Source organism: Macrotis lagotis, chromosome 4 (genome assembly GCF_037893015.1).
Source record: "Macrotis lagotis isolate mMagLag1 chromosome 4, bilby.v1.9.chrom.fasta, whole genome shotgun sequence".
Classification (NCBI taxonomy): Eukaryota; Metazoa; Chordata; class Mammalia; order Peramelemorphia; family Peramelidae; genus Macrotis; species Macrotis lagotis.
Window position 1 is genome coordinate 62,437,054 of NC_133661.1, and position 25,203 is coordinate 62,462,256.

The 25,203-nt window shown below is 37.8% G+C and overlaps 1 protein-coding gene across 1 annotated transcript in view; it reads left to right on the plus strand.

The window, feature by feature from the left end:
* The window catches only part of RET (ret proto-oncogene), a 175,516-nt gene that overhangs the window by 88,118 nt on the left and 62,195 nt on the right, over positions 1-25,203 (plus strand).

Sequence of the window (25,203 nt, forward strand, 5' to 3'; positions counted from 1 at the left end):
ACAGATTGTCAGATTTATTAACATATAATTGAGCAAAATATTTCCTAATGATGCATTAATATCTTCTTCACTGATGGTGATTGATTTCACCTTTCTTGTTTTCGATACTGGATATTTGGTTTGCTTTTTATATTAAATCAAGTTAACAAATGAAATATCTACTTTATTTTTTCCATAAAACCAACTCCAGGTTTTATTTATTATTTCAATAGATTTTTTTAACTTTCAATTTCAGTAATCTCACCTTTTATTTTTAGAATGTTCAATTTGGTGGTCAATTGGGGATATTTAAATTATTCTTTTCCACTTTTATAGTTGTATGACAAATTCATTGATCTATTCTTTTTCTATTTTGTTTATGTAAGAATTTTGCCTAGATACTTGATTGTCTTTCATAAATTTTGCTGTTGTCTTGTTTTGATTCTCTTTAATGAAATTATTAGGTATGTAATATGATTTATTCTATGACCCATTTATTCTCTAGGATTAGATTACTTAGTTTCCAACTATTTTTAACTATATTTCTATTATTCTTTGTTGAATATAATTTCATTGCATTATATTCTGATAAGAATACATTTAATATTTTCTGCCTTTGACTTTGAGATTTTTCTGGTTAGTTTTCATGTAGCTATGGGCTGATGAGAAAATGGTATATTCTCTTCTATTTCCATTCAGTTTTCTAAAAAGATTTGCCATATCTAACTTTTCTAATATTCTGTTTACCTCTTTAGTTTCTTTCTTTTTTTAAATGGATTTATCAAGTTCTGAGAGAGGACAATTGAGTTCCCCCACTAGTATAACTTTGATTCCTATTTCTTCCTGTAACTTACTTAACTTCTCCTTTAAGAAGATTGTGTATTTATGTTTAGTACTGATATTGCTTCATTGTTTGTTATTTTCTAGTGAGATGTAGTTTCTTTTCTTATCTCTTTTAATTAGGTTATCATGTCTGAGCTCATAATTGCTATTTCTACTTTTTTTTAAACTTCATCTCAAGCACAATAGATTCTCTACTCTAGTCCCTTACCTTTACTTTGTGTATATGTTCTTTGCTTCAAGGGTATTTCTTGTATGATTCTAGATTTTATACTAAGGGGGTAGGATGGGGATGACTGGTGCTGCTGGAGGTTATGGGGGTCTTATATGGTGCTGAACCTAGTGGTCCTATTTGGCATGTGCTGAGACTGGTGCCATGAGCAGTTCCCATGGAATACACTGAAGCAGTGGAGGTCTGACTACCTGCATTGCCTATTTGACCAAGGCTATGCTAAAGTAAATGGGGTTCTCAGCGCTGGAGTCTGCCTATGCCCTGGTCCAGATATTGGGATTTTCCTGCTCCACAACTCTGGGGCTCAGGATCTATCACCAGTATGCTGAGGTGAGACTTGCTGCTGGCTTGCTAAGACACTTTCTGACCTACTCAGCATTCCCTTTTTATCCAGTCCTTCACAGTCAATCTTCCAAATTTCTTGAGCTCAAAGATGATTTCCATTCAACTTTTTGCTGGTTCTCCTATTCCAAGATTTGTTTGAGGGCACTATTTTATAGTTGTTTGGAGATGAATAAGGGAGAGTTAAGGCCATTTACTACTTACTCCACCATCTTGGCTACCAGAAGTCCAAATGTCATCCAGTTTTTGTTTGAATACTTTCAATAATTGGGAAGATCAGTATCTTTTTACAGTCGGCGTTACAGGGGCCAACTGTCATTTGTCATTGGCTATCATTTGGGTTACATAGTGTGTCTCCTCATTGTCTCTGATCCCCTTTTGGAATTCATAAGTAAACAAATCTTAACACATAAAGGGATAAATTGAATACAAACTTGATTATTATACTGAACCCAAATCACCAAAGAAATGGATGATTGTAAAAGAAAGATGTTTTGTTCCCTTGTAAGAAGAAGGGTTAATCGGTAGATAACCCAGAGTTTCAAATGCTTGGCAGGCATGGATGGGTTTCACTATTGGAGGCAATATTTACATCAATGTGACCACAAATTCATTGTAGTAGATTGCTGAGTCCTGACCGAAGTATCTCCCTATAACTTAGATTCTTCTTTTTTCTTTTTTTTAAATTTATTTATTCTTACTTTGTACAAATAATGTTTTTTATATATTACTAAAATATTCTTGTTTAAAAGTAAACAAAATACCCCCTTCCCCCAAGAAAATATAGACCCACATAAGCGATAAAGTAAAGGGGAGAGAAAAAATTAATATTAAAAATAATAATAATAACAACAACAATAATAATTGTAGGTATCGCCAGGTGGCGCAGTGGATGGAGCACCAGCCCTGGAGCAGGAGCACCCAAGGCCAAATCCAGCCCCAGACACCCAACAATCACCCAGCCCCAGGCAGGCCACCCAGTCCCATCCACCCTGCAACACCCCCCCCCCCGAGAATAATAATAATAATAATAATAATAATAATAATAATAATAATGACAAAAAGTGCTTCAGTCTTTGTTCCAACACCACCAGCTCTGTTGTGGGTGGATCACATTCTTTAGGATAAGTCCATCACAGAAGTTACTTCCATATTTTCCCACCATTGCCATTGCTGATTGCAACTCCCTCAATTCATACTTCTCTACTACCATGAACTATATTTTCTCTCTCCTTTCACTCTGTCTCTGCTGTAGGGTAGTTGAGTGGTACAGCAGACAGATCCCCAGTCCTGGGGCCAAGAGGCTCTGAACCCGTATACCACCACTTACCCAGCATCCACCTAGCTCGATGGTCCCAGACAGGCCATCCAATCCCAGCCCCTTGTAAGAAGTAAAAAAGAAAATGTGTTATATCTGACCACTCTCCTGCCATGGTCCATCCTCTCCTCCATCACTCACATTCTCCCTTTTCCCTGTCCCCCTTCTCTCCTTCTTACTACAGATATCTATACCCCATTGAGTATATATGCTGTTTCCTCTCCTAGCCACCTCTGATGGGGGCAAAGATTCCCTCATTCCCCCTCACCTTTCCCCCTTCCATATCATTGCAATAGCTCATTGTAATAAAGAAAAATCTTATTATGTGAAATATCTTAGCCTATTCCTCCTCTCCTTTTTCTTTCTCCCATTATATTTCCCTTGTATCTATTGACCCCATTTTTATGCCACAATATATGTTCAAATTCAGTTTTCTCCTGTGCTTCATCTATAAAAGCTCCTTCTACCTGCTCTATTAACTGAGAAGGTTCATATGAATATTATCAGTATCATTTTTCTATACAGGAATACATGTAGTTCATCATCATTAAGTCCCTCATATTTTCCTCTTCTCCTCCAATCTCTATGCTTCACCTGAATCCTGTATTTGGAGATCAAACCTTCTGTTCAGCTCTGGCCATTCCAACAGGAACATTTGAAATTCCCCTGGTTCATTGAAAGTCTATATTTTTCCCCTGGAAGAGGATGTTCAATTTTGCTGGGTAGTTCATTCTTGGTTGCATTCTAAGCTCTTGCCTTCTGGAATATTATATTCCAAGCCCTATGAGCTTTTAATGTAGTTGCTGCTAAGTCCTGTGTGATCCAGACTGCAGCTCCATGATATTTGAGTTGTGTCCTTCTGGCTGCTTGTAATATTTTCTCTTTAACTTGGGAGTTCTGGAACTTGACTATAATATTCCTGGGGGTTGTTTTTTTTTTATCTCTTTCTCGGGGAGATCGGTGGATTCTCTCCGTTTCTATTTTGCCCTCTGCTTCTAGGATATCAGGGGCAATTTTCCTGTAATAAATTTTGAAAATGATGTCAAGGCTCTTTTCCTGGTCATGACTTTCAGGCATTACAATAATTTTTAAATTATCTTTCCTAAATCTGTTTACAATATCAGTTGTTTTTTCAATGAGATGCTTCACATTTTCTTCTAATTTTTCATTCTTTTGGTTTTGAAGTATTGAGTCTTGATTTCTCATAAATTCAGCAATCTCCCTGAGTTCTATTCTTTGTCTGAAGGATTTGTTTTCCTCAGAGAGCTTTCTTATCTCCTTTTCCATCTGTCCAATTCTGTTCTTTTTAAACATTCTTCTCTTCAATAACCTTTTGAACTGTTTTAGCCATTTGACCTATGCTGGTTTTTAACATGTTATTTTCTTCAGCATTTTTTTTAGATCTTCTTGACTAAGCTGCTGACTTCATTTTCATGTTTTTCCTGTATCTCTCTCATTTCTTTTCCCAGTTATTCCTCTATCTTCCTCACTTGATTTTCAAAGTCTTTTTTGAGCTTTGTCATGGACTGAGCCCAATTTCTGTTTTTCTTGCAGTCTTTAGATGCAGGAGCTTATACTTCCTCATCTTCAGATTGAGTGTTTTTATCCTTCTTGGGGTCACAGACAAAGTATTTCTCAATGTTGTTCCTCTTTTTTCTCTACTTACTCATTTTCCCAGCCTGAGCTTGGTTTTGGAGTGCTTCCGGAGCTTTTGGGACACACCCACAAGGACCTCAGTGTGTGAGGCTCTGTCCTCCCTCCTGGTCCATGAATGACCATAAGCACCCGCCTTCTTCCATGGGGCTGAGGTTGGGGGGGGGGGTCCCAGACTGAGTTCAGGATCTGAATGTGGTCAGAACCCCAGAGTCCTGTTCCAGGTGCAGAGGATAGAGCTAGGCAGTCTCTCTCTTCACTCCCCTCCCTAGGCGCAATGGGCTCATGCCCTGGGGGCTCCTGCTTACTGGCTCCACCTGCTTCTGGTTCCTGGATCTGGGCTGCCATGACCATGCTGCTCGCTGTGTGCCCTGAGGGCTGGGCTTCACATACTCACTCTGGCAGAGGTTCCCCTGCTGTTCCCCCAAGTTGTTTCTGGTGCTCCCCAGGTTGTAGGTCAGGAAACTCCCCCGCTGCTGTGAGCCGTGGCTCCCAGCACCCTGGGGCTGCCTCCAGTAGGCTGAAGTTCCTTCACTCTGGTGGGCCACCCCTCCGATCCCATGGAGCCAAGCCCTTGAGCGCTTTTCCAGGTTACCTTGGGTTGGAGAATTGCCTCACTGGATCCCTCTGTGGGTTCTGTCTCTCCAAAATGTAGTTAGAGTCCTTAGTTTATAAGTATTTTCCCTATAACTTAGATTCAATATAAGTTTGTCATTTCAAGAAACACAAACATTTCTTCTGCCTTTCATATATTGATGTTTTGCAGTTATTTCAATTGTTTCTTACTCTTTGGGGCTCCGCTTGGAGTTTTCTTGGCAGAGTGGTTTGTCTTTTCCTTCTCCAACTCATTTTATAGATGAGAATATTAAGTTAAGTGACTTACCCAGGGTTGCACAGCTAGGATGGATTAGAATCAGGTAGGTACTCCAACTCCAGGCTAGGAGCTCAATCCACTGAGCCACCACCACATAACTTCCCTGCCTTTCACTTGATAGCCCTTAAAAATATTTAAACACAGTTACTTAAACCTCCTTGAATCCTCTCTTTTTTTAAATTGTGAAATATCTCCTGATCCTTAAACCATTCTTCCTGTGATAACAGTCTAAACTTCTCACAATCCTGTTCATGCCTCTCTGGGTGCTTTTCTATTTGTCAGTATCTTTTTAGAATGCTTTCTGCAATCCTACTTGTCCCAAACTTCCAGAACTGTGCTGAGAAGTCTAGAATGGAGTGGAATTGTCCCTCCCTATCTCTTAGTCCCCACTGCTTTCTGGTAATGCAGTCTAATATTACATTGTCTTTTTAATTAACTGCATACCATTGCTGGTTTATATGGAGTTTGTGGTTGACTAAGCTTCCCTCATATTTTTCATACTAGTTCTCCTGATAAGTCATGACACCTTTTTTAATAGACTTTGGTTTTTGAATCAAAATATACTTTACATTTATTTCTTTTGTTTCTTGTTGTCTTCAGCTCAGCATCTTGCTTAGTGATAATTTTGAATTCTGATTCTTCTCTCTAGTGCCAGTTAGATGGCATAACAGTTAGGGTGCTATACTCAAAGGCAAGAAATACTGGATTCAAATTCTGCCATAACTGTATGTCACTCTTAGCAAATCATTAATTTTAAACTTATTCTCCATTTTATCATCTATATGTGATAATAACAATAGCACCTACTTCACAGGGTTGATATAAAGATCAAATGAGATAATATATAGAAAACACTATTTAGATTTTTAGCTTTATTATTATATCCAATATACTAGTTACTCTTCTGAGATTTTTGTCATATAATTATTCAACAAGTATTACTATGTTTGTGTTCATCTAAGTAACTAATAAAAATATTGAACAAGATATGTTTTAATGGTTAATAAAGTGGTGGGATGAGGGAGAGATGCATGACTTTCTATTCTGGCTTCTGTCTGAAATTGCTGTTCTCATGAAAGCTGCTAATTTCTTTGGCAGTAAATGATTATTTGTCCTGAATTTTTCAGTTATTCAGAAAAGCTCATGTCAAAAAGATTCATGTTCATTCTAGCCTTTAATTGCCAATTGGCAATAGTAAGTTCCCAAGTAAGGAACAGGGTGCCCAAAACCCACATCTAATTGATTGCTGAAATCTGATCCTATGCCACAGATGGTGCTTTATTAATAGCAAATCTCAGTTTTTCTTCCTGCTCATTTTATCAAGAGCTTCTACCTAGCCAGTGTCCTGTCTTTTGAGTGAAAGCCTTTGAGTATAATTATATTAATAGTATGAGTTCCCATTTCCCCTGAGTAATAAACAGATAATGGTCTCTGAAGGATTCTGTACCATAGGAGGAAAAGGTTGATTGCTTATGATTTGTAACCTTATCTTCAGAAAAGACATGAAGTGACTTAGAGGCAATTGGTCTGGGCAGATTGTGTAGCATTGTGTATGTTATGTGAATTTGATTCACCAAGTTTCTTATTTCATTCATTTCCTAATTAAATGTGTTTCTTTCTTTAAATTACTTTAATCCCAGCCCTCTTGAAGGAGAACTCAACTGTCAGTTCCTTCCTCCCAAACCTAGCATGAAACATGCATGTGCCATGGGGGTGAGCAGAACTTGGCCCACAAAGTAGAGAAATGAGTCTTAAGGATATTTTCTGGGAATAATTCTGAAGGGGATGTGTTCAATTAAAACAAGCCACTCAGTTAAATGCCATCAAGAACCCATCTGTGAACCATTTGAGTATGTTGTAGCAATATGGAAAATTCTTAGATTTTAGTTTTTTCATTAATCTTTATTTTTTTATTTTTTGTTGGCCTTGTCTTAGAACTCTATTTAACAAACTGTTTCTTCCCTTACCTTGCCTCCTTCTTCTGCCTCCTTTTCCCTTTATTCCTGTCTATGTCTCTTCTGGAACTTCTCCCATTCCCCAAACTTTATTAAGACACTCAGTTTCTCTGAGTTTGTTATCTTTCTTCTAAAATAAGAGTTTAGAACTGGTTGGCCTTTCTTAACTCCCTACTAATGCAAAAAAACAAACAAACAAAACCTATAAGACATGAATCTTCTAGGTCTGGAACCTTCTGGCTAGAAACAAGTTACAGAGCTCTCCCTGTGACCTTTAGAGTCAGAAAGCAGACTCTGATTGGTATCTCTTCCCTTTAAAAACTATTTGGGCAGCAATAATCCAGGAATAACTTTGATCCTAGCATTCATTGCCTTTATCTCAGAGCTAGCTGCTTGAGCTTCCCCAGAAGTCTAAGAGTTTGATGTAAAAGTCAGGGCATGGTCTTGGCTCTGGAGGAGAAAGTGAGACTAATGACTTTGCACAGCCATCCCACCCCCCAATTTAAATCCATCTCACTTGTATGTCATGGCACCATCTCCCTGATTTTATCATCTTCAAGAAGGAAGGACAAATAACAAGGCTGTATCCCTGATTCTATTCCCTTCCCCACCCCTTTCCAGTCTCAGAGTGAGGGAGTTAATCAACTGCCCTACTTTGGAGAAGTTCTCAGTTCCATTGTGAAGGGTTCACCATACTTTGCCCTTTGCCCTTTGCCCTTTCTCTTTTTGCCACTGACTTCTATTCCTTTGGGTGTCTCCAGTGAAGTCAGACAACTTTCTCCTTTGGATTCTGTGCCTCAAAAAGACAAAGTGAAAGACTTTATGCTTTTAGCAGTAACTTCTCTAATAGTTTTTTCCATAAATATACCAACAAACCTTGAGAGCCAGAAGAGACGACAGTATTTATCCAGTTCAATCCCTAACCAATCAAGAAATCCCTCTATATTCTAATAAATAGTCATTTAGCTGATGCTTTGAGTTCTTTGTTAATGAAGGAAATCACCACCTTCTGAAATAACCCATTCTACTTTTGGACAGCTCTGATCACTATAGTTTTCCTTAGGATCATAGTAGGAAGGGATTTAACAGGCATATCCCCTTTACTTTACAAATGAGGAAACTGAGGCCCAGGGAGGTTAAGGGAATATCAAATGATCATACAGGTATTAAAGGAGGAAGGTAGTATTTCAACTGGTGGTTTCCTGACTCCAAAACCTGGACTCTTTCCACTCATCCACTCATCAAGTCAAAATCTGTTCCTCTGAAACTTTTTAACCCTTGCTTTTGGTCCTACCCACTGGTGTGAACAAAACTATTCTAATACTTCTAAAAGTTGTTGTTGTTGAGTTATTTCAGGCATGTCTTAGTCTGTGACCCCCTTTTGAGCTGTTCTTGGCAAAAATACTGGAGTGGTTTGTCATCTTCTTCTTTAGATCATTTTAGAGGTGAGGATACTGAGATAGGAATAAGTGACTCGTTCAGAGTCATGTAGCTGGTACATATCTGAGGTTGGATTTCATCTCAGGTCTTCCTATTCCTCAAGGCATTGCTTTGAGATCTATCACCCTCCATTTTGTCAGTCTCTTTCCTTATTTATGGTCCTCACAGTAAATTTGATTTTTTTCTGGGTTCTGTGGCCCAATCCACTAAAGGGACTGGGCTTTATGAATCAGAATCAGACTCTTTTTTTTTTAATTTAAAACCCTCAAAGAATTTCCCTTAATCTTTGCTTTTCTACTGTTTGCCCTCTATTCTTCCACTAAATCCTGTTTGCCTGAAAACATGTGTAAAGTTGTCTTTCTTTTTTTAATTTAAATTTATTTTTATTAAAGATATTATTTGAGTTTTACATTTTCCCCCCAATCTTGCTTCCCTCCCCCCCTCCCCCCACAGAAAGCACTCTGTCAGTCTTTACTTTGTTTCCATGTTATACCTTGATCCAAATTGGGTGTGATGAGAGAGAAATCATATCCTTAAAGAGAAGAGAAGTCTAAGAGGTAACAAGAGCAGACAATAAGCTATCTGTTTTTTTTTTTCTAAATTAAAGGGAATAGTCCTTGCACTTTGTTCAAGCTCCACAGCTCCTTATCTGGATACAGATGGTACTGTCCTTTGCAGACCGCCCAAAATTGTTCCCGATTGTTGCCCTGATGGAATGAACAAGTCCTTCAAGGTTGAACATCACTCCCATGTTGCTGTCAGGGTGTACAGTGTTTTTCTAGTTCTGCTCATCTCACCCAGCATCAGTTCATGCAAATCCCTCCAGGTTTCCCTGAAATCCCATCCCTCCTGGTTTCTAATAGAATAAAAGTGTTCCATGACATACATATACCACAGTTTGCTAAGCCATTCCCCAGTTGAAGGACATTTACTGGATTTCCAATTCTTTGCCACCAAAAACAGGGCTGCTATAAATATTTTTGTACAAGTAATGTTTTTACCCTTTTTCCTCATCTCTTCAGGGTATAGACCCAGTAGTGGGTCAAAGGATATGCACATTTTTGTTGCCCTTTGAGCATAGCTCCAAATAGCTCTCCAGAAGGGTTGGATGAGTTCACAGCTCCACCAACAGTATAATAGTGTCCCAGATTTCCCACATCCCTTCCAACAATGATCATTATCCTTCCTGGTCATACTGGCCAATCTGAGCAGTGTGAGGTGGTACCTCAGAGAAGCTTTAATTTGCATTTCTCTAATAATTAATGATTTAGAGCATTTTTTCATATGGCTATGGATTACTTTGATCTCCTCATCTGTAAATTGCCTTTGCATATCCTTTGACCATTTGTCAATTGGGGAATGGCTTTTTGTTTTAAAAATATGACTCAGTTCTCTGTATATTTTAGAAATGAGTCCTTTGTCAGAATCATTAGTTGTAAAGATTGTTTCCCAATTTACTACATTTCTTTTGATCTTGGTTACATTGGTTTTATCTGTACAAAAGCTTTTTAATTTAATGTAATCAAAATCATCTAATTGGTTTTTGGTGATGTTCTCCAACTCTTCCTTAGTCATAAACTGTTCCCCTTTCCATAGATCTGACAGGTAGACTAGTCCTTGATCTTCTAATTTGCTTATAGTATTTTTTTTTATGTCTATGTCCTGTAACCATTTGGATCTTATCTTGGTAAAGGGTGTGTTTCTTCCATACTAACTTTCAATTTTCCCAGCAATTTTTATCAAAGAGGGAGTTTTTATACCAATGGCCAGACTCTTTGGGTTTATCAAACAGCAGATTACTATAATCATCTCCTGCTTTTACACCTAGTCTATTCCACTGGTCCACCACTCTATTTCTTAGCCAATACCAAACAGTTTTGATGACTGATGCTTTATAATATAATTTGAGATCTGGTAGGGCTAAGCCACCTTCTTTTCCACTTTTTTTCATTAAGCTCCTGGCAATTCTTGACTTTTTATTTCTCAATATGAATTTACTTACAATTTTTTCTAACTTGTTAAAATAATTTTTTGGAATTTTGATTGGTAGGGCACTAAACAGATAGTTTAGTTTTAATAGAATTGTCATTTTTATTATATTAGCTCTACCTATCCATGAGCAGTTGATATTTGCCCAGTTATTTAAATCTGATCTAATTTGTGTGAGAAGTGTTTTATAATCGTTTTCAAAAAGATTCTGAGTCTGTCTTGGCAAATAGACTCCCAAATATTTCATATTGTCTGAGCTTTAATGAGATTTCTCTTTCTAGCTCTTCCTGCTGTTTCTTGCTAGGCATATACAGAAAAGTTGAGGATTTATGAGGGTATGTTTTATAACCTGCAACTTGGCTAAAATTGCTATTTGTTTCCAGTAGTATTTTAGATGATTTCTTGGGATTCTCTAGGTAGACCATCATGTCATCTGCAAAGAGTAAGACTTTTGTCTCTTCCTTCCCAATTCTAATTCCTTTAATTTCTTTTTCTTCTCTATGCTAACATCTCTGATGCTAACATTCCTAATACAATATTGAATAGTAGTGGTGATAATGGGCACCCTTGTTTCACCCTTGATCTTATTGGGAATGCCTCTAGCCTCTCCCCATTGAATATAATGCTTGTTGATGGTTTCAGATAGATACTGCTAATTATTTTAAGGAACAGTCCATTTATTCCTACACTCTCTAGTGTTTTTAATAGGAATGGATGCTGTATTTTGTCAGAAGCTTTTTAAGCATCTATTGATATGATCATATGATTTCTGATAGGTTTGTTATTGATATAATTGAGTATACTAACAGTGTTCCTAATATTGAACCAACCCTGCATTCCTGGAATAAATCCTACTTGATCATAATGTATTATCCTAGTGATGACTTGTTGTAATGATTTTGCTAAGATTTTATTTAGGATTTTTGCATCTATATTCATCAGGGAAATAGGTCTATAATTTTCTTTCTCTGTTTTAACTCTTCCTGGTTTAGGTAACAGTACCATATTGGTTTCATAGAAAGAGTTAGGCAGAGTTCCATCTTTCCCTATTTTTCCAAAGAGTTTATATAGGATTGGAACCAATCGTTCCTTAAAAGTTTGGTAGAATTCACTTGTGAATCCATCAGGCCCTGGAGATTTTTTTTAGGGAGTTCAGTAATGGCTTGTTGAATTTCTTTTTTCTGAGATAGGGTTGTTTAGGTATTTAAGCTCTTCTTCATTTAACCTGGGCAACTTATATTTTTGCAAATATTCATCCATTTCACTTAGATTATCAAATTAATTGGCATAGAGTTGGGCAAAATAATTTTGAATTAATACTTTAATTTCCTCCTCGTTGGTTTAATTTCCTCCTTTTTCATTTATGATACTAGCAATTTGGTTTTCTTTCTTTTTTATCAAATTGACCAGAGGTTTATCAATTTTATTGGTTTTTCATAATAACAACTTTTGGTTTTATTTATTAATTCAATAGTTTTTTTGCTTTCAATTTTATTAATTTCTCCTTTAATTTTTAGAATTTCTAGTTTGGTACTTAGTTGGGGATTTTTGATTTGTTCTTTCTCTAATTTTTTAGTTGCATGTTTAGTTCATTGATTTCCTCTTTCTCCAATTTATTCATATAAGCATTTAGAGCTATAATATATCCCCTGAGAGTTGCTTTGAATGAATCCCATAGGTTTGGGTATGTTGTTTTATTATTATCATTATCTAGGATAAAATGGTTAATTCTTTCTATAATTTGTTTTTTGGTCCACTCATTTTTTAAAATGAGGTTATTCAGTTTCGAATTTGTTCTGGGTCTATATCTCCTTGGCCCAGTATTGCATATGACTTTTATTGCATTGTGACCTGAGAAAGATGTATTCACTATTTCTGCCTTTCTGCAGTTGATCATTAGGTTTTTATGTCCTACTACATGGTCAATTTTTGAATAAGTTCCATGTACTACAGAGAAAAAGGTATATTCCTTTCTATCCCCATTCAGTTTCCTCCATAAGTGCACCATATCTAATTTTTCTAACAATCTATTTACCTCCCTAATTTCTTTCTTGTTTATTTTATGTTTTGATTTATCTAGATCTGATAGCGGGAGGTTGAGGTCTCCTACTAGTAGAGTTTTGCTGTCTATGTCTTCCTGTAATTCTTTCAGCTTCTCCTCTAAGAATTTGGGTGCTGTCCCACTGGGTGCATATATATTCAATATTGAAATGACTTTATTGTCTATGGTACCTTTTAGGAGGATAAAATTTCCTTCCTTATCTCTTTTAACGCTATCTATTTTTGCTGCTGCTTTGTCTGAGATAAGGATTGCTACCCCTGCTTTTTTTACTTCAGCTGAAGCAAAATATATTTTGCTCCAACCTTTTACCTTTACTCTATATGTATCTCTCTGCTTCAAATGAGTTTCTTGTAAGCAGCATATTGTAGGATTCTGGTTTTTAATCCACTCTGCTATTTGCTTATGTTTTAAGGGAGAGTTCATCCCATTCACATTCAAGGTTATGATTACTAATTCTTTATTGCCCTCCATGCTATCTTCCCTCTGTTTGTATTTTCCCCCTTTTCCCCCCCTTTATCCATATTCCCCAGTCTTTTTATTTTCTGAAAACTACCCCCTTTAGTGTGTTTGCCCTCCTATATCACACCCTCCCCTTTCTTTCCCCTTTACCTTTTCCCTTCCCTTCTTTTTGTTATTTCCCCCACTCTGCTTCCCTTTCTCTATCCCCCCTCCCCTTTCCCCCTTTTAATACTTGAAAGGTTAGATGTTTTATAAGTTAACTGAGTATGTGTAGGTTGACTTTAAGCCAAGTCTGATGAGAAGAAGATTCAGGTGTTTCTCCTCTGCTCCCTTCTTCCCCACTATTACCATAGGTTTTTTGGTACCTCTTAGTGTAATGAGATTTACCCCCATTCAATCCCCAACCTCCTCCCGTCTCTTTCCTGTCCCCCTTTTTAGGGCGGTAGTGGGTTTTTTTTTTAGATCATTCTATCTAAGTCATAGAAAATTCTGAGTGTCTGTCCCTTTTAGTTCTGTATATTCTATCGAATAGAGTCAAAATTCTTGAGAGTTATTAGAGTCTTTCTCCCAAGTGGGGTTAAAGCCAGTTACATCCCATTAGATAGTCTCATGGATAGGTCATGAATGTCCATCATTTCTGGCTAGGTGTATTCTCTCTGTTAAGAGTTACATTTCTCAAGGTTTATGAGAATCTTTTTTTTTTACCCCCATGCTGGGATATAGCCAGTTTCAGCTTACTAGATTTGCATTTTTTTCTTTTACCACCCCCCCTTTTTTACCTTTTCATGTGTCTCTTGAGCCTCCTGTTTGATGTCTAAATTTTCTGTTTAGCTCTGGTCTTTTCATCAGAAATTTTTGGAATTCTTCCATTTCGTTAAATGTCCATCTTTTTCCCTGGAAGAGAAGGCTCAGCTTTGCAGGAAAGTAGATTCTTGGCTGCATTCCAAGCTCCCATGCTCTTCAAAATATCTCATTCCAGGCCCTTTGATCCCTTAAAGTTGATGCAGCCAGGTCCTGCATGATCCTTATTGTGGCTCCTTGATATTTAAATTGTTTCTTTCTGGCTGCTTGCAGGATTTTCTCTTTTATCTGATAGTTCTACAGTTTGGCCACAACATTCCTTGGTGTTTTCATTTTAGGATCTTTTTCTGGTGGGGATCGATGTACTCTTTCAATAACTACTTTCCCCTCCGATTCCATGATATCAAGGGCAGTTTTCCATCACTAGATCCTGTAATATTAAGTTGAGGCTTTTGTTCTCTTCGATGTTTTCAGGAAGTCCTATAATTTTCAGGTTGCCCCTCCTCGATCTATCCTCAAGGTCAGTGGTTTTGTTGCTGAGGTATTTTACATTTGCTTCTATTTTTTTCTATTTTTTGATTTTGTTTAACTGACTCTTGCTGTCTCGTAGAGTCATTAGTTTCTGTAGACTCCATTATTTTTTGGGGGGAGGAGTTTTCTTCATTAACCTTTTGCAACTCCTTTTCCAATTGGTCGATTCTACTTTTGAAAGAGCTTTCCATTTGACCAATTGAGGTTTTGAAAGAATTAATTTCTTTTTGCAATTGCTCATTTGAGCATCTGAGAGAATTATTCTCATTTTGTAATTGTCCAATTGATGATCTGAGAGATTTATTCTCCTTTTGTGTTTGTCCGATTGTACTTTCTAAGGTTTTGTTTTCTTGTTGCAAGGTATTAATTGTCTCTCCCAAATTTTTAAGCTCCTTCCTTATTTCTTCAAGGAAGTCTTTCTGTGCTGGAGACCAGATTGTATTCTCCTCAGAGGTTCCAGGTCTCTCTGAGTTGGGGTCTTTCCCATCCAGGAAATTTTCTATGGATCCACCTTTCTGCTGACCCTTCTTCATTATGCTAAGACCTTGAATGGGGTGGGGGGGGCTGGTTCAACTGGGCTTGGGATTTCTAAAGGCTTTACTGAGCGCAGTTTCTCTGGCTGGCCAGTAGGAGGTGCTGGTTGCCCTCTCTGGAGTGTCTGTGACCTTGGTTTAGAGGCCTTCTCCCTTTGCCCGAAGGGAGGAGTTGGAACTATTGAATTCTTTTTCCTTCAATCAGTGGTGGGCTTTACCCTGGCCTGAGGTCATTCCTCAGCTGGGCTGGTTCTTCTGCTCACACACCTGGGCCTGAGGCAGAAGTAGTTTGCATTTGTTTGAGAAGAAGCCTCTGTGCAATGGAGGTGTGCCCTCAGAGTTTCTCAGACCCGAAGAGCCTAGGGATGGTGTCTGAAGCTCTCCTGCACCAGAACTCTTCCCCCAACCTGGTCCCCGAGCTCCAGGGTGACAGCATCAACACCAGCGCCTCTGCTTCCCCATGGACCCAAGCCCATTTCGTCCAGCCCCACCACTGATCCAGCAGGTCCGGCTCTCTGGCCCTCAGACTCCAGGTTCCAATTCAGCTGTTAATCTGGCTGATCCAGGGCTGATCCTCCCTCTAAGCCCAGACTCACCCACCCGAATTCGGAGAAAGCTGCTGCGGGAGACAAATCCTGAGGTAGATGTTCTTTCTCCTAGCTTTTCTTTCTGGGTTTTGTGGGTCAGATTTCTTTTAAGAGGTTTGTTTCATGTGATAGATGGGGAAGAGATCAGGAGACTTTAGAACTGTGCCTATCTTCTCTCCGCCATCTTGGCCCTATCTAAAGTTGTCTTTCTAAATAGAATGTAACGTTCTTGAGACCTGGACTTATTTTTCATCTTTATATCTCTAGAACCTGACTGGGTAGATAGCAAATATTTACTAAATGCTCATTGAATGATGCTATATCTTTTCCAAAGGCAAACCAAGTCTTCTCTTTACTTAAAAGAGAAATTTGTAACTTTTGTGGGGAATCATGTATCCGTGGTGAAGTCTTTTCAATCCTTCTCAAAATAATGTTTTTAAATGCATAAAATAAAATACATAAAAAGAAACACTTATAAAGGAAATCAATTATATTAACTATGTTATTAAATTATTATCAAAACATTAAATTTTGAAATAAATTATCAAATGTATTTAAAACATTGAAGTAAAAATAAAAATAAATTTAATTCAATTTAAACTAAAATAAATGTTCATACATTACAAGTTAAGGACCCTTGCTCTAGTGGGATTCTGATGTGCTAAACCCAAAAGTGAGACTTCATGGATTCTGGGAGACCAAATTGGTTCTGAGTCATGTCTGTTGGGTCAAAATAATAAAGCAGAGGGGCGGCTAGGTGACGCAGTGGATAGAGCACATGGCCTTGGAGTCAGGAGTACCTGGGTTCACATTCTGCCTCAGACACTTAATAATAACCTAGCTATGTGGCCTTGGGCAAGCCACTTAACCCCATTTGCCTTGTAAAAACCTAAAAAAAATGATAATACAGCAGAGATGGAATGGCCTCTTCAGGTCTACACTAGGGATAGTGAATGTCTTTCCCTAAGGAATCTCACAGATTTTTAAGAATGAGATCCAGAAGGCTCCCTGTACTAGGGATAGTGGATATCTTTCCCTGAGGAAATATCAAAGATTTTTAAGAATGGTTCATTTGGAAATTAAGTGAATGTCCTCCAATTGAGGAATGGCTTAATAAACTGTGGTATATGTATGTCATGGAATGCTATTGTTCTCTTAGAAACCAGGAGGGATGGGAATTAAGGGAAGCATGGAAGGATTTGCATGAACTGATGCTGAGCAAGATGAGCAGAACCAGAAAAACATTTTATACGTAACAACAACATGGGGGTGAATGATCAACTTTAATGAACTTGCTCATTCCATCAGTGCAACAATCAGGGACAACTTTGGGCTATCTGCAATGGAGAATACCATCTGTATCCAGAGAAAGAATTGGGGAGTTTGAACAAAGACCAAAGACTATTGCCTTCAATTTTTTGGGGGGGAGAGTTATATCATTATGTAATTTTGCTGTTTCTTAAACTTCATTTTTCTTCCTTAAGGATGTGATTTCTCTCTCATCACATTTAACTTAGATCAATGTATACCATGGAAACAATGTAAAGACTAACGTAAAGACTAACAGACTACCTTCTGTGGGGAGTGGGGAGAGGGAAGCAAGAGTAGGGGGGAAATTGTAAAACTCAAAATAACTAAAGTCTTCCCCCTGCAACAAAAAGAATGATTCTCAAAAGACTCCCTGTGTTGAGACACAGTAGACCTGTTTGCCTTGAATTATGAAGCATCAGTAGATTTCAAACAGAAAAGCATTTTCTTTAATTAGACAAACAATTATAAGTTTTGAAGGCTGGAGGAGAGTGGCACAAGTACCGATTTTGGGGATAAAATATCAAAGGGGCAAGAAAAATGATCTATTAAAGACCAATATTATAGAAAACAAAAGATTAATGCTTAATGGGCAGCCTAATCACAAGACTGATTTTAAATGGAGTAGATGATATCATCTGAAGTAATTATTTCCAACTCAGCATGGACCAGGAGCTTCAAAGGACAGAAGTGGAAATTAAATTAAAACTAATTCAGAGGAGACTATAGGAAAGGGTTGGGGGCGGGGTGTAGTAGGGAGGAAGGGCGTGTATATTAATGAATGTTCTGAGTAATCCAGGAGGACTGATGGTTTCAAGAGAGACACTGAGGGCATTCAGAAAATGAGCTGATGAGAAAGAAATTTCAGAAAATTGGCTGGATATGCCAGGAGAGGAATCTGTGAAGAAACCAATAGGTAAGGGTAGTGTTGGAGCTGGAAGTCATGAGTTTTTCACAATGCCAGTCTTATAGAAACTGGTTCACAGATTGCTACCTACTCCCTTTCCCTCTCCCCTCCACCACCATATTAGAAGAGTTATCATATTTCATAGGTTTGAATATTTATCAAAGGATCATTTTATACCACAATGCATTTTAGACACATTAGCTTCATCTGGGAAGCTAGGGACCTGGATACCAGTTCAGGATCTGCTGCTTGGTATGCTTTGTGACTTTGGCCAGGTTACTTCTGTTTATCTGAACCTCAGTTTCTTCAGTTATAAATTAAGTGTTGTATGAGGTGATTCCTAAGACCATCTTCCAGCACAAATATTCTGTGACTCAATTTTAGAACATATAGTTTTCTCTTCAAATGGCTCTTGTTTCATCTCATGTCCTGTATAGCAGCCCTACTATGCCAGATGCTATACTGGGGGGACCTTTGAGTCTCATTCTTAAAAAATCTGTGAGATTTCCTTAGGGAAATACATTTATAAAACTTTAACTCATAGAATCATTGTGAGAAAAAGGGCACCTCAGTGACCAGTTCATCCAAGAATACCTCATGAAGAATTCCCTTTGTGGCAGGCCTTAGAATATTTCCCAGGAGGGGAAATCCCTAATAGCCTAGTATATATTTAGGCAGTTCTTTATTTTTTGGTTTATTCATTTTATATTATTGCAATAATCTTGTGAGAGTAAACATAACCTCCCCCCAAAAGATGAGAATCCTCAAGAATGGTGAGAGTAAAAAATGTACTTCAGACTGTGTTCTTATTCCAGTGGCTCTATCTCTGACATAAGTTGCCTTCTTTATCATAAATCCACCAAAGAAGTTGCTTCAGTATTTTTCCCACAGTTGCTATTACTAGCTGTATTTCCCTCCACTCTATTCCTTCCCACTCTCATTTATTCTATTCTCTCTCTCTCCTTTCACTCTGTCACTGTTCAAAAATATGTTGTGTCTGAATACCGTCTCTCACAATCTTCCCTCTCTTCTATCACCTATTCTCTCCCCCACCCCATTCTCCTTTATCCCATCCCTTTCCTCTAATTTTTCTCTAGGATAAGATAGATTTCTATACCCTATTAAGTGTGTATGTTATTTCCTCTCTGAGTCATTTCTGTTAAGAATGAAGACTCAGGGGAGGCTAGGTGGCACAGTGGATAGAGCACCAGCCCTGGACTCAGGAGTACCTGAGTTCAAATCTGGCCTCAGACACTTAATAATTACCTATCTGTGTGGCCTTAAGCAAGCCACTTAACCCCATTTGCCTCACAAAAACCTAAAAAAAAAAAGAATGAAGGTTCACTCATTCTCCCTCTCCTTCCCCCATTCCACTCCATTGAAAAAGCTTTTTCTTGACTCTTATGTGAAAATTTTATCTCTTTCCTCTCCTTTCTCTTCCTCCCAGTACTTTCCTTTTTCACCCATTGACTCCATCTTTTTACTATATTATACCATTATATTCAACTCCTTCCTGTGCCTTGTCTATATAGGCTCCTTCTAACTGCTCTTATAAATGAGAAAATTCATATGAGTTATCAGTATCTTCTGCCCATGCAGGAATACAAACAGTTCAACTTCATTAAGTTCCTCATAGTTAGTCTTTCTCATCCACCCTCTCTATGATTCACCTGAATCCAATAATTGAAGATCAAACTTTCTGTTCAACTCTGGTTGTTTCAGTAGGAAAGTTTGAAAGTCACCTGCTTCATTGAAAGTCCATCTTTTCCCCTAAAGAGGATGTTCAGTTTTACTGGGTAGTTAATTCTCAGTTGTAAACCAAAATCATTGGTTTTTACTGGAATATCATATCCCAAGCCTTACTAGCCCTTAATGTAGATGCTGCCAGATCCTGTGTAATCCTGACTGTAGAGCCACAGTAGCTGAATTATTTGTTCCTGGCAGCTTTTAGTATTTTCTTTTTGACTTGTGAGTTTTGGAATTTGGCTATAATATTCCTGGAAGTTTTTCTTTTGGAATCTCTTTTAGGAGGTTATTGGTAAATTCCCTCAATTTCTATTTTATCCTCTGATTCTAGGATCTCAGGGCAGTTTTGCTGTATTATTTCTTGAAAAATGAAGTCTAGGTTCTTTTCCTAGTCGTGACTTTCAGGTAGCCCAATAATTTTTAAATTATCTCTTCTGGATCTGTTTTTTTGAGGTTGGTTGTTTTTCCAATGAGATATTTCACATTTCCTTCTAATTTTTTTTTTGGGGGGGGGGGGGTTGGAATAGTTTTATTTATTCCTGATTTCTTGTAAAGTCATTGGCTTCCTTTAGTTTCATTCTGCATTTCAAGGAGGTATTTTCTTCAGAGAACTTTTTAATCTTTTCCAGCTGGCCAATTCTGCTTTTTAAGGCATTCTTCTCATTTGCCTTCTGTGTTGCTTTTTCCAGTTGGCCTAAACTGGTTTTTAACATTTTATTTTCTTCAGTATTTTTTTGTATTTCTTTCACCAAGCTGCTGACTTGGTTTTCATGTTTTATCTTCATCGGTCTCATTTCTCCTCCCAACTTTTTCCTCTACCTCCCTTAATTACTTTTCAAAGTCTTTTTTTTAGCTCATTCATTACCTGAGCCCATTTTCTATTTTTCTTGGAGATTTTGGGTACAAAAGTTTTGATTTTGTCATCTTTTGAATCTTCCATGGGTCCAAAGTAATTTTCTATCATTAGTTCTTCTTATTCTTTTGTTTGCTCATTTCCTCAGCCAATGACTAATTTATCCCACTTCCAAGGCTTTGGGGTTTTTTGGGGGGACAACCCAAAGGGACTTTAATTACTCCAAGGTTTTATGAGAGACTCTGACTGCTCTCTTGCCTGTGCTCTAGTATGTGGATGACTACAGACCCACTCCTCTGTCCTGGAGCTGTGAGGAGGGTCCATGCTCAGCTATGGTGGTCTGGGGGCCCTGACTATAAATCCTGCCCCAGGTTGAGCAGAGAGACCTTTGCAATCTCCCCTGACCCCTTACCATCTGTGGGCTGTGCTCTGGAGGTGCAGGCTGACTTCCCTGATTCCTGCTTTAGGTTCTCACCACAGGGCTGCTTTGAAGCCAGTGCTAGCTCCACACTCACTCTGGTGCAGCAGTGTTCTCTCACCATCCCTTCAAGCAATTCCTGGTGATCTCTGGGCCAGGAGTTCTGGAAACCGCTCCTCTGCCAGAGACCCAGGTGCCCCCATAGCAGCTTTTTCTAACCCCGGATCCCCATGAAACATACCTTTCCTGTGGAACTTTTAAGTTGTCTAGGACTGGGAAATTGTATTACTCAGTCTGTTCTGCCCCTCTAAATTTTGGCTAGAGTCATAATTTAACAACTTTTGGAAGCTTTTGGGGAATGAGTTTCCCGGAATTCCTGCCTTTACACTGCCATCTTGACTCTATCCTTGGGCAGTTCTAATTGTTTTCTTTATCTGTCCTATCATCAAGCCTGACTGCCCTCATTTCCAAATTACCCTGTACTTAACCATTTTATATTTGTGCTTTTTATAATCTGCTAATCAATCAAATAACCTTTATTAAATACCCAATCTATGCCAGAAACCATACTGGAGGTACAAAAAAATGCCTGAAACACAATTCTTTCTGTCTAGGAGCTCGCATTTTAATGGAGGAGACAACTTGTAAATAACTATGTATATATTATATGTGCATTATCTATGTATCTGTATGTCTCTGTTCTATCTGTCTACACACAAACAAAATATAAATGGAAGTTTAATTCAAAGAGAAGACAATGGCAGGGGCTGGGGAAAGGGTTGTCTACCTCCAAAGAATGGACGTTCCTTGTGAACAGGGATTATTTCATTCATTTTATTTGTATTACCAGCACCTAGTACAGTACCTGTTGCTTAATAAATTCTTGTTGGTTGATTAAGCCCAAATCTGCTTTTTTGCCTTTACCCCTAGGTCTGCTTTCTAGGACCAAACAGAACAAGTCTTAAGTCTTCACACCCTGACAGTCCTTTAGATAGCTCTTATGTTCCACTCCCCAACATCTTCTTCTTAGGCTCAGTACTTACAGTTCCTTCAGGTGACATGAACTTAAAAGAATGCTTTTCAAATTTTCTAATGGTATGTTAGGGGGCACAGTAGACAGAGTGCCAGGTTGGAGTCAGGAAGACTCATCCTGAACTCAAATTTGGCCTTACTTATTAGCTCTGTGACCCTGGGAAAGTCACTTTACCCTGTTTGTCTTAGTTTCCTCATCTGTAAAATGAGATGGAGAAGGAAATGGCAAACTGCACTAGCATCTTTGCCGAGAAAACACCCAAATGAAAAGCTCTAAAAGTCAGATCCAGTTAAACAACAAAAAGTGATATGTTATTTTTATTATCACTGCAGGTCTCTTATTTTTCCATGCAACCATAAAGTATTAAAATTGGCTTTTTAACCAGCATTTCAGAATTTGACACTTTGATGGATCAGTAATCTCATTCATTTGAATAGAGCTTCTAGTGGTTTATATCACAGTCCAGCTTTCCTCCTCATTCTTTGCTTCTTTTGTAATGTCTTATTTCAAATTCTCTCCAGGGGGTCCACTCAACAATTTTTTAGGAGAGTATCTCCTTTCATATCTTTTGACATTGTGTAGATGTCAACTAAGCATAAATGCAAAAAGATGCTTTCCTTTACTCCTATCTTATTTTCATTTCTGGTCATAAATGACCATGATGACATCCTGTATGTTGTCCGTTCTGAGTATTTCCTTGTCTTTTTATGGTGAAAAATTACTGATTTCCATTCCTGATTCTGCTTCTAATGATCAGCATTTGGTCAGTACTCCTTGAATGCTGCAGTCTCACCCTGGAACTTCCTTCAGTCCCGGAGGTGCTAGAATATTCATCCATATTTGGGTCTTTTTCCTTCAGGAATATTACTCTGCCACCCCCACCCCCCAATTGGTGAGATCTTTCTGGAATCTCCAGGATTTTGTGGAAGGGCTCAGGTTGTCAAACCTACACTGGGTCTGGTTCTGACTTTCTGTCCTTTAATACCATAGTCCCACACCCCTCCACCTTCAGACTTCTCTTTTATGTTTTGTCACCCCTCATTAGAATGTAAGTTCCTTGAAGGCAGGGACTTTCTTTTATTTTTATTTTTTGTTGAGCAGAGGGCCCTTATACATTGTAAAGACTTAATAAATATCTTGCCCTATCTTACCCTAACCAATTGTTTCAAATACCTCTAAAATTCCTATTATAGAACTTTGAAAGGTAATTTATGAACTGTACAGAAACAGGAATCTCTTGCTTTTATTAGTCAAAATGCATCTGTAAATAAAAAAATTGTATTTCCCAGTTTGCTACACTTGACTCTTAATCATCTTTGACTAGTTCCAAAAATAAAACTCAGATACATAGGATGAAGTTGTCATACCACTCCAGAGTAACACCAATAGACATTGTTGGAGGCAGTAGACTAGAGTTAATTCTTAAAAAGGAATTCCCATAAGATTTTTGGGGCAGTAGTAGTAGTAGTATGATTGGAACAAGGGTATAGCTTCCTAATGTGTCTATTTTATGCTTAGCTATCATATTTTGTATATTGCCATTTATATAAATGACTTCCAGAACTTAACACAGTAGGCATTTAATAAATGTTTATTGATTGGTTTTTTTTAGTTTTTTGGTTTTTTTTTTTGCAAGGCAGTGGGATTAAGTGATTTACCCAAGGTCACACAGCTGGGTAATTTTTAAGTATCTGAGCTGGGATTTGAACTCATGTCCTTCTGACTTCAGGGCTGGTGCTCTATTCTCTGCACCACCTAGCAGCCCCTATTGATTGATTTTTTAAAAAAGACAATTCTAATTTGAATGTGCAAGTTATGATGATTTTTATGAAGTCAATCCCATTAATTATGATAATGGAACTATGCATTATTTTTCTGAAAAGAAAGTCTTATTTCATTAATACATCTTTTGAAAAAGAAGTTGATACATTTCTTTGTTAGAAACCTTGTAACTTGATACTTGTATATATATATATATATATATGTATCTTATATATAAACATGCATATGTATGTGTGAATATATAGACATGTATCCATATTCTATATAAATATAAATATATATATATATGCATACATACATACACATAGGCATATCTGTTGTTTGATTCAATTGTTTGTAGTTGTGTCCAATCCCTCATCATCCCTTTTGGAATTGGCAAAGATCCTGGAGGGGTTTTGCGGTTTCTTTCTTCAGATCATTGTACAAATGAGGAAACTGAGGCAACCAGGGTTCAGTAACTTGCCAAGGATCACACAGCTAGTATATGTATGAGGCCAGATTTGAACTCATGAAACTATCTTCCTGATTCCAAGCCCAGGGCTTTTCCCAGAGCTGCAATCTAGGCAGTCAGATAAATAAGAGGATTATGTAAGAAAAATCATTAAGTAGATAATTTATTTAAGAAGCACTTACCTATGTGTTATGTCCTGTGCCTAACTTTGGGGATATAAATACAAATAAGACAGTCCCTGCCTTCAAGGAGCTTACATTTTCATAGGGTAATATATAAAGTATAATTGTACAGAAAAGAGGACACGTCTGGTACTCAGTCAGTAATAGAAGAAGTTGGAGCTGTGGAGATATTCTGGCAGGCCCTGGAGGACTGGATCAGGACAAATTGAGGCAAAAGCTCTGCTATCATGACCCTTCTTTAGAGGGAGAGGAGGAGGAGGAGGATGGTTGCCGCACAGGTAACATGAAATGGAGATTGGAAGTGATGGAGAGATCTGGTTCTAGGGAAAATTAGATGAAAAGTCACTTGGTCAAAATGAAAATGTGAGGATATATATACACAATACATGCCCACAAAGACTATATATGTATATATGTCATATGCATACATATGCATATGAGTCTTGTGGCAAAAGGAGAGGAAAGGAGGTGGAGTTTGGATTAAGAGGAGGAGGAGAGAAAAGCTTGATCTGGACTCAGACAAGGAATTTGAGAAGGGGTTGGGCAGAGAGAGTACTGAAGAGAAAAAAGCCAGTTGGCAAGTCTGGGTGATTTCCTGGAAGAAGCCAGGGAGAAAGGGATTTTAGCCTAATCTTAAGGCAGCTCTCTTTAAGACAGCTGTCCTATAGAAACCATTAAAAAGTATGACCACCAAATTTCATTTCCTTGGTTGCAAAAGAATTTGAAAATACCCAAGACTTTTCTGTGTACATAATATGACTATACCAATTTGTCTTGGTATAGTCAGAATTCAACATAACCACAACTACTTTGAAATTTTTAAGTTTTTGTGGCTTTAATAGTTTTTTTTAAAATGGTTTTTGTTGCCCAAAGTGTTTTGCAAACCTTTAAAGTTCTTCAGAAATAGTATTATTGTTCTTGATATTTT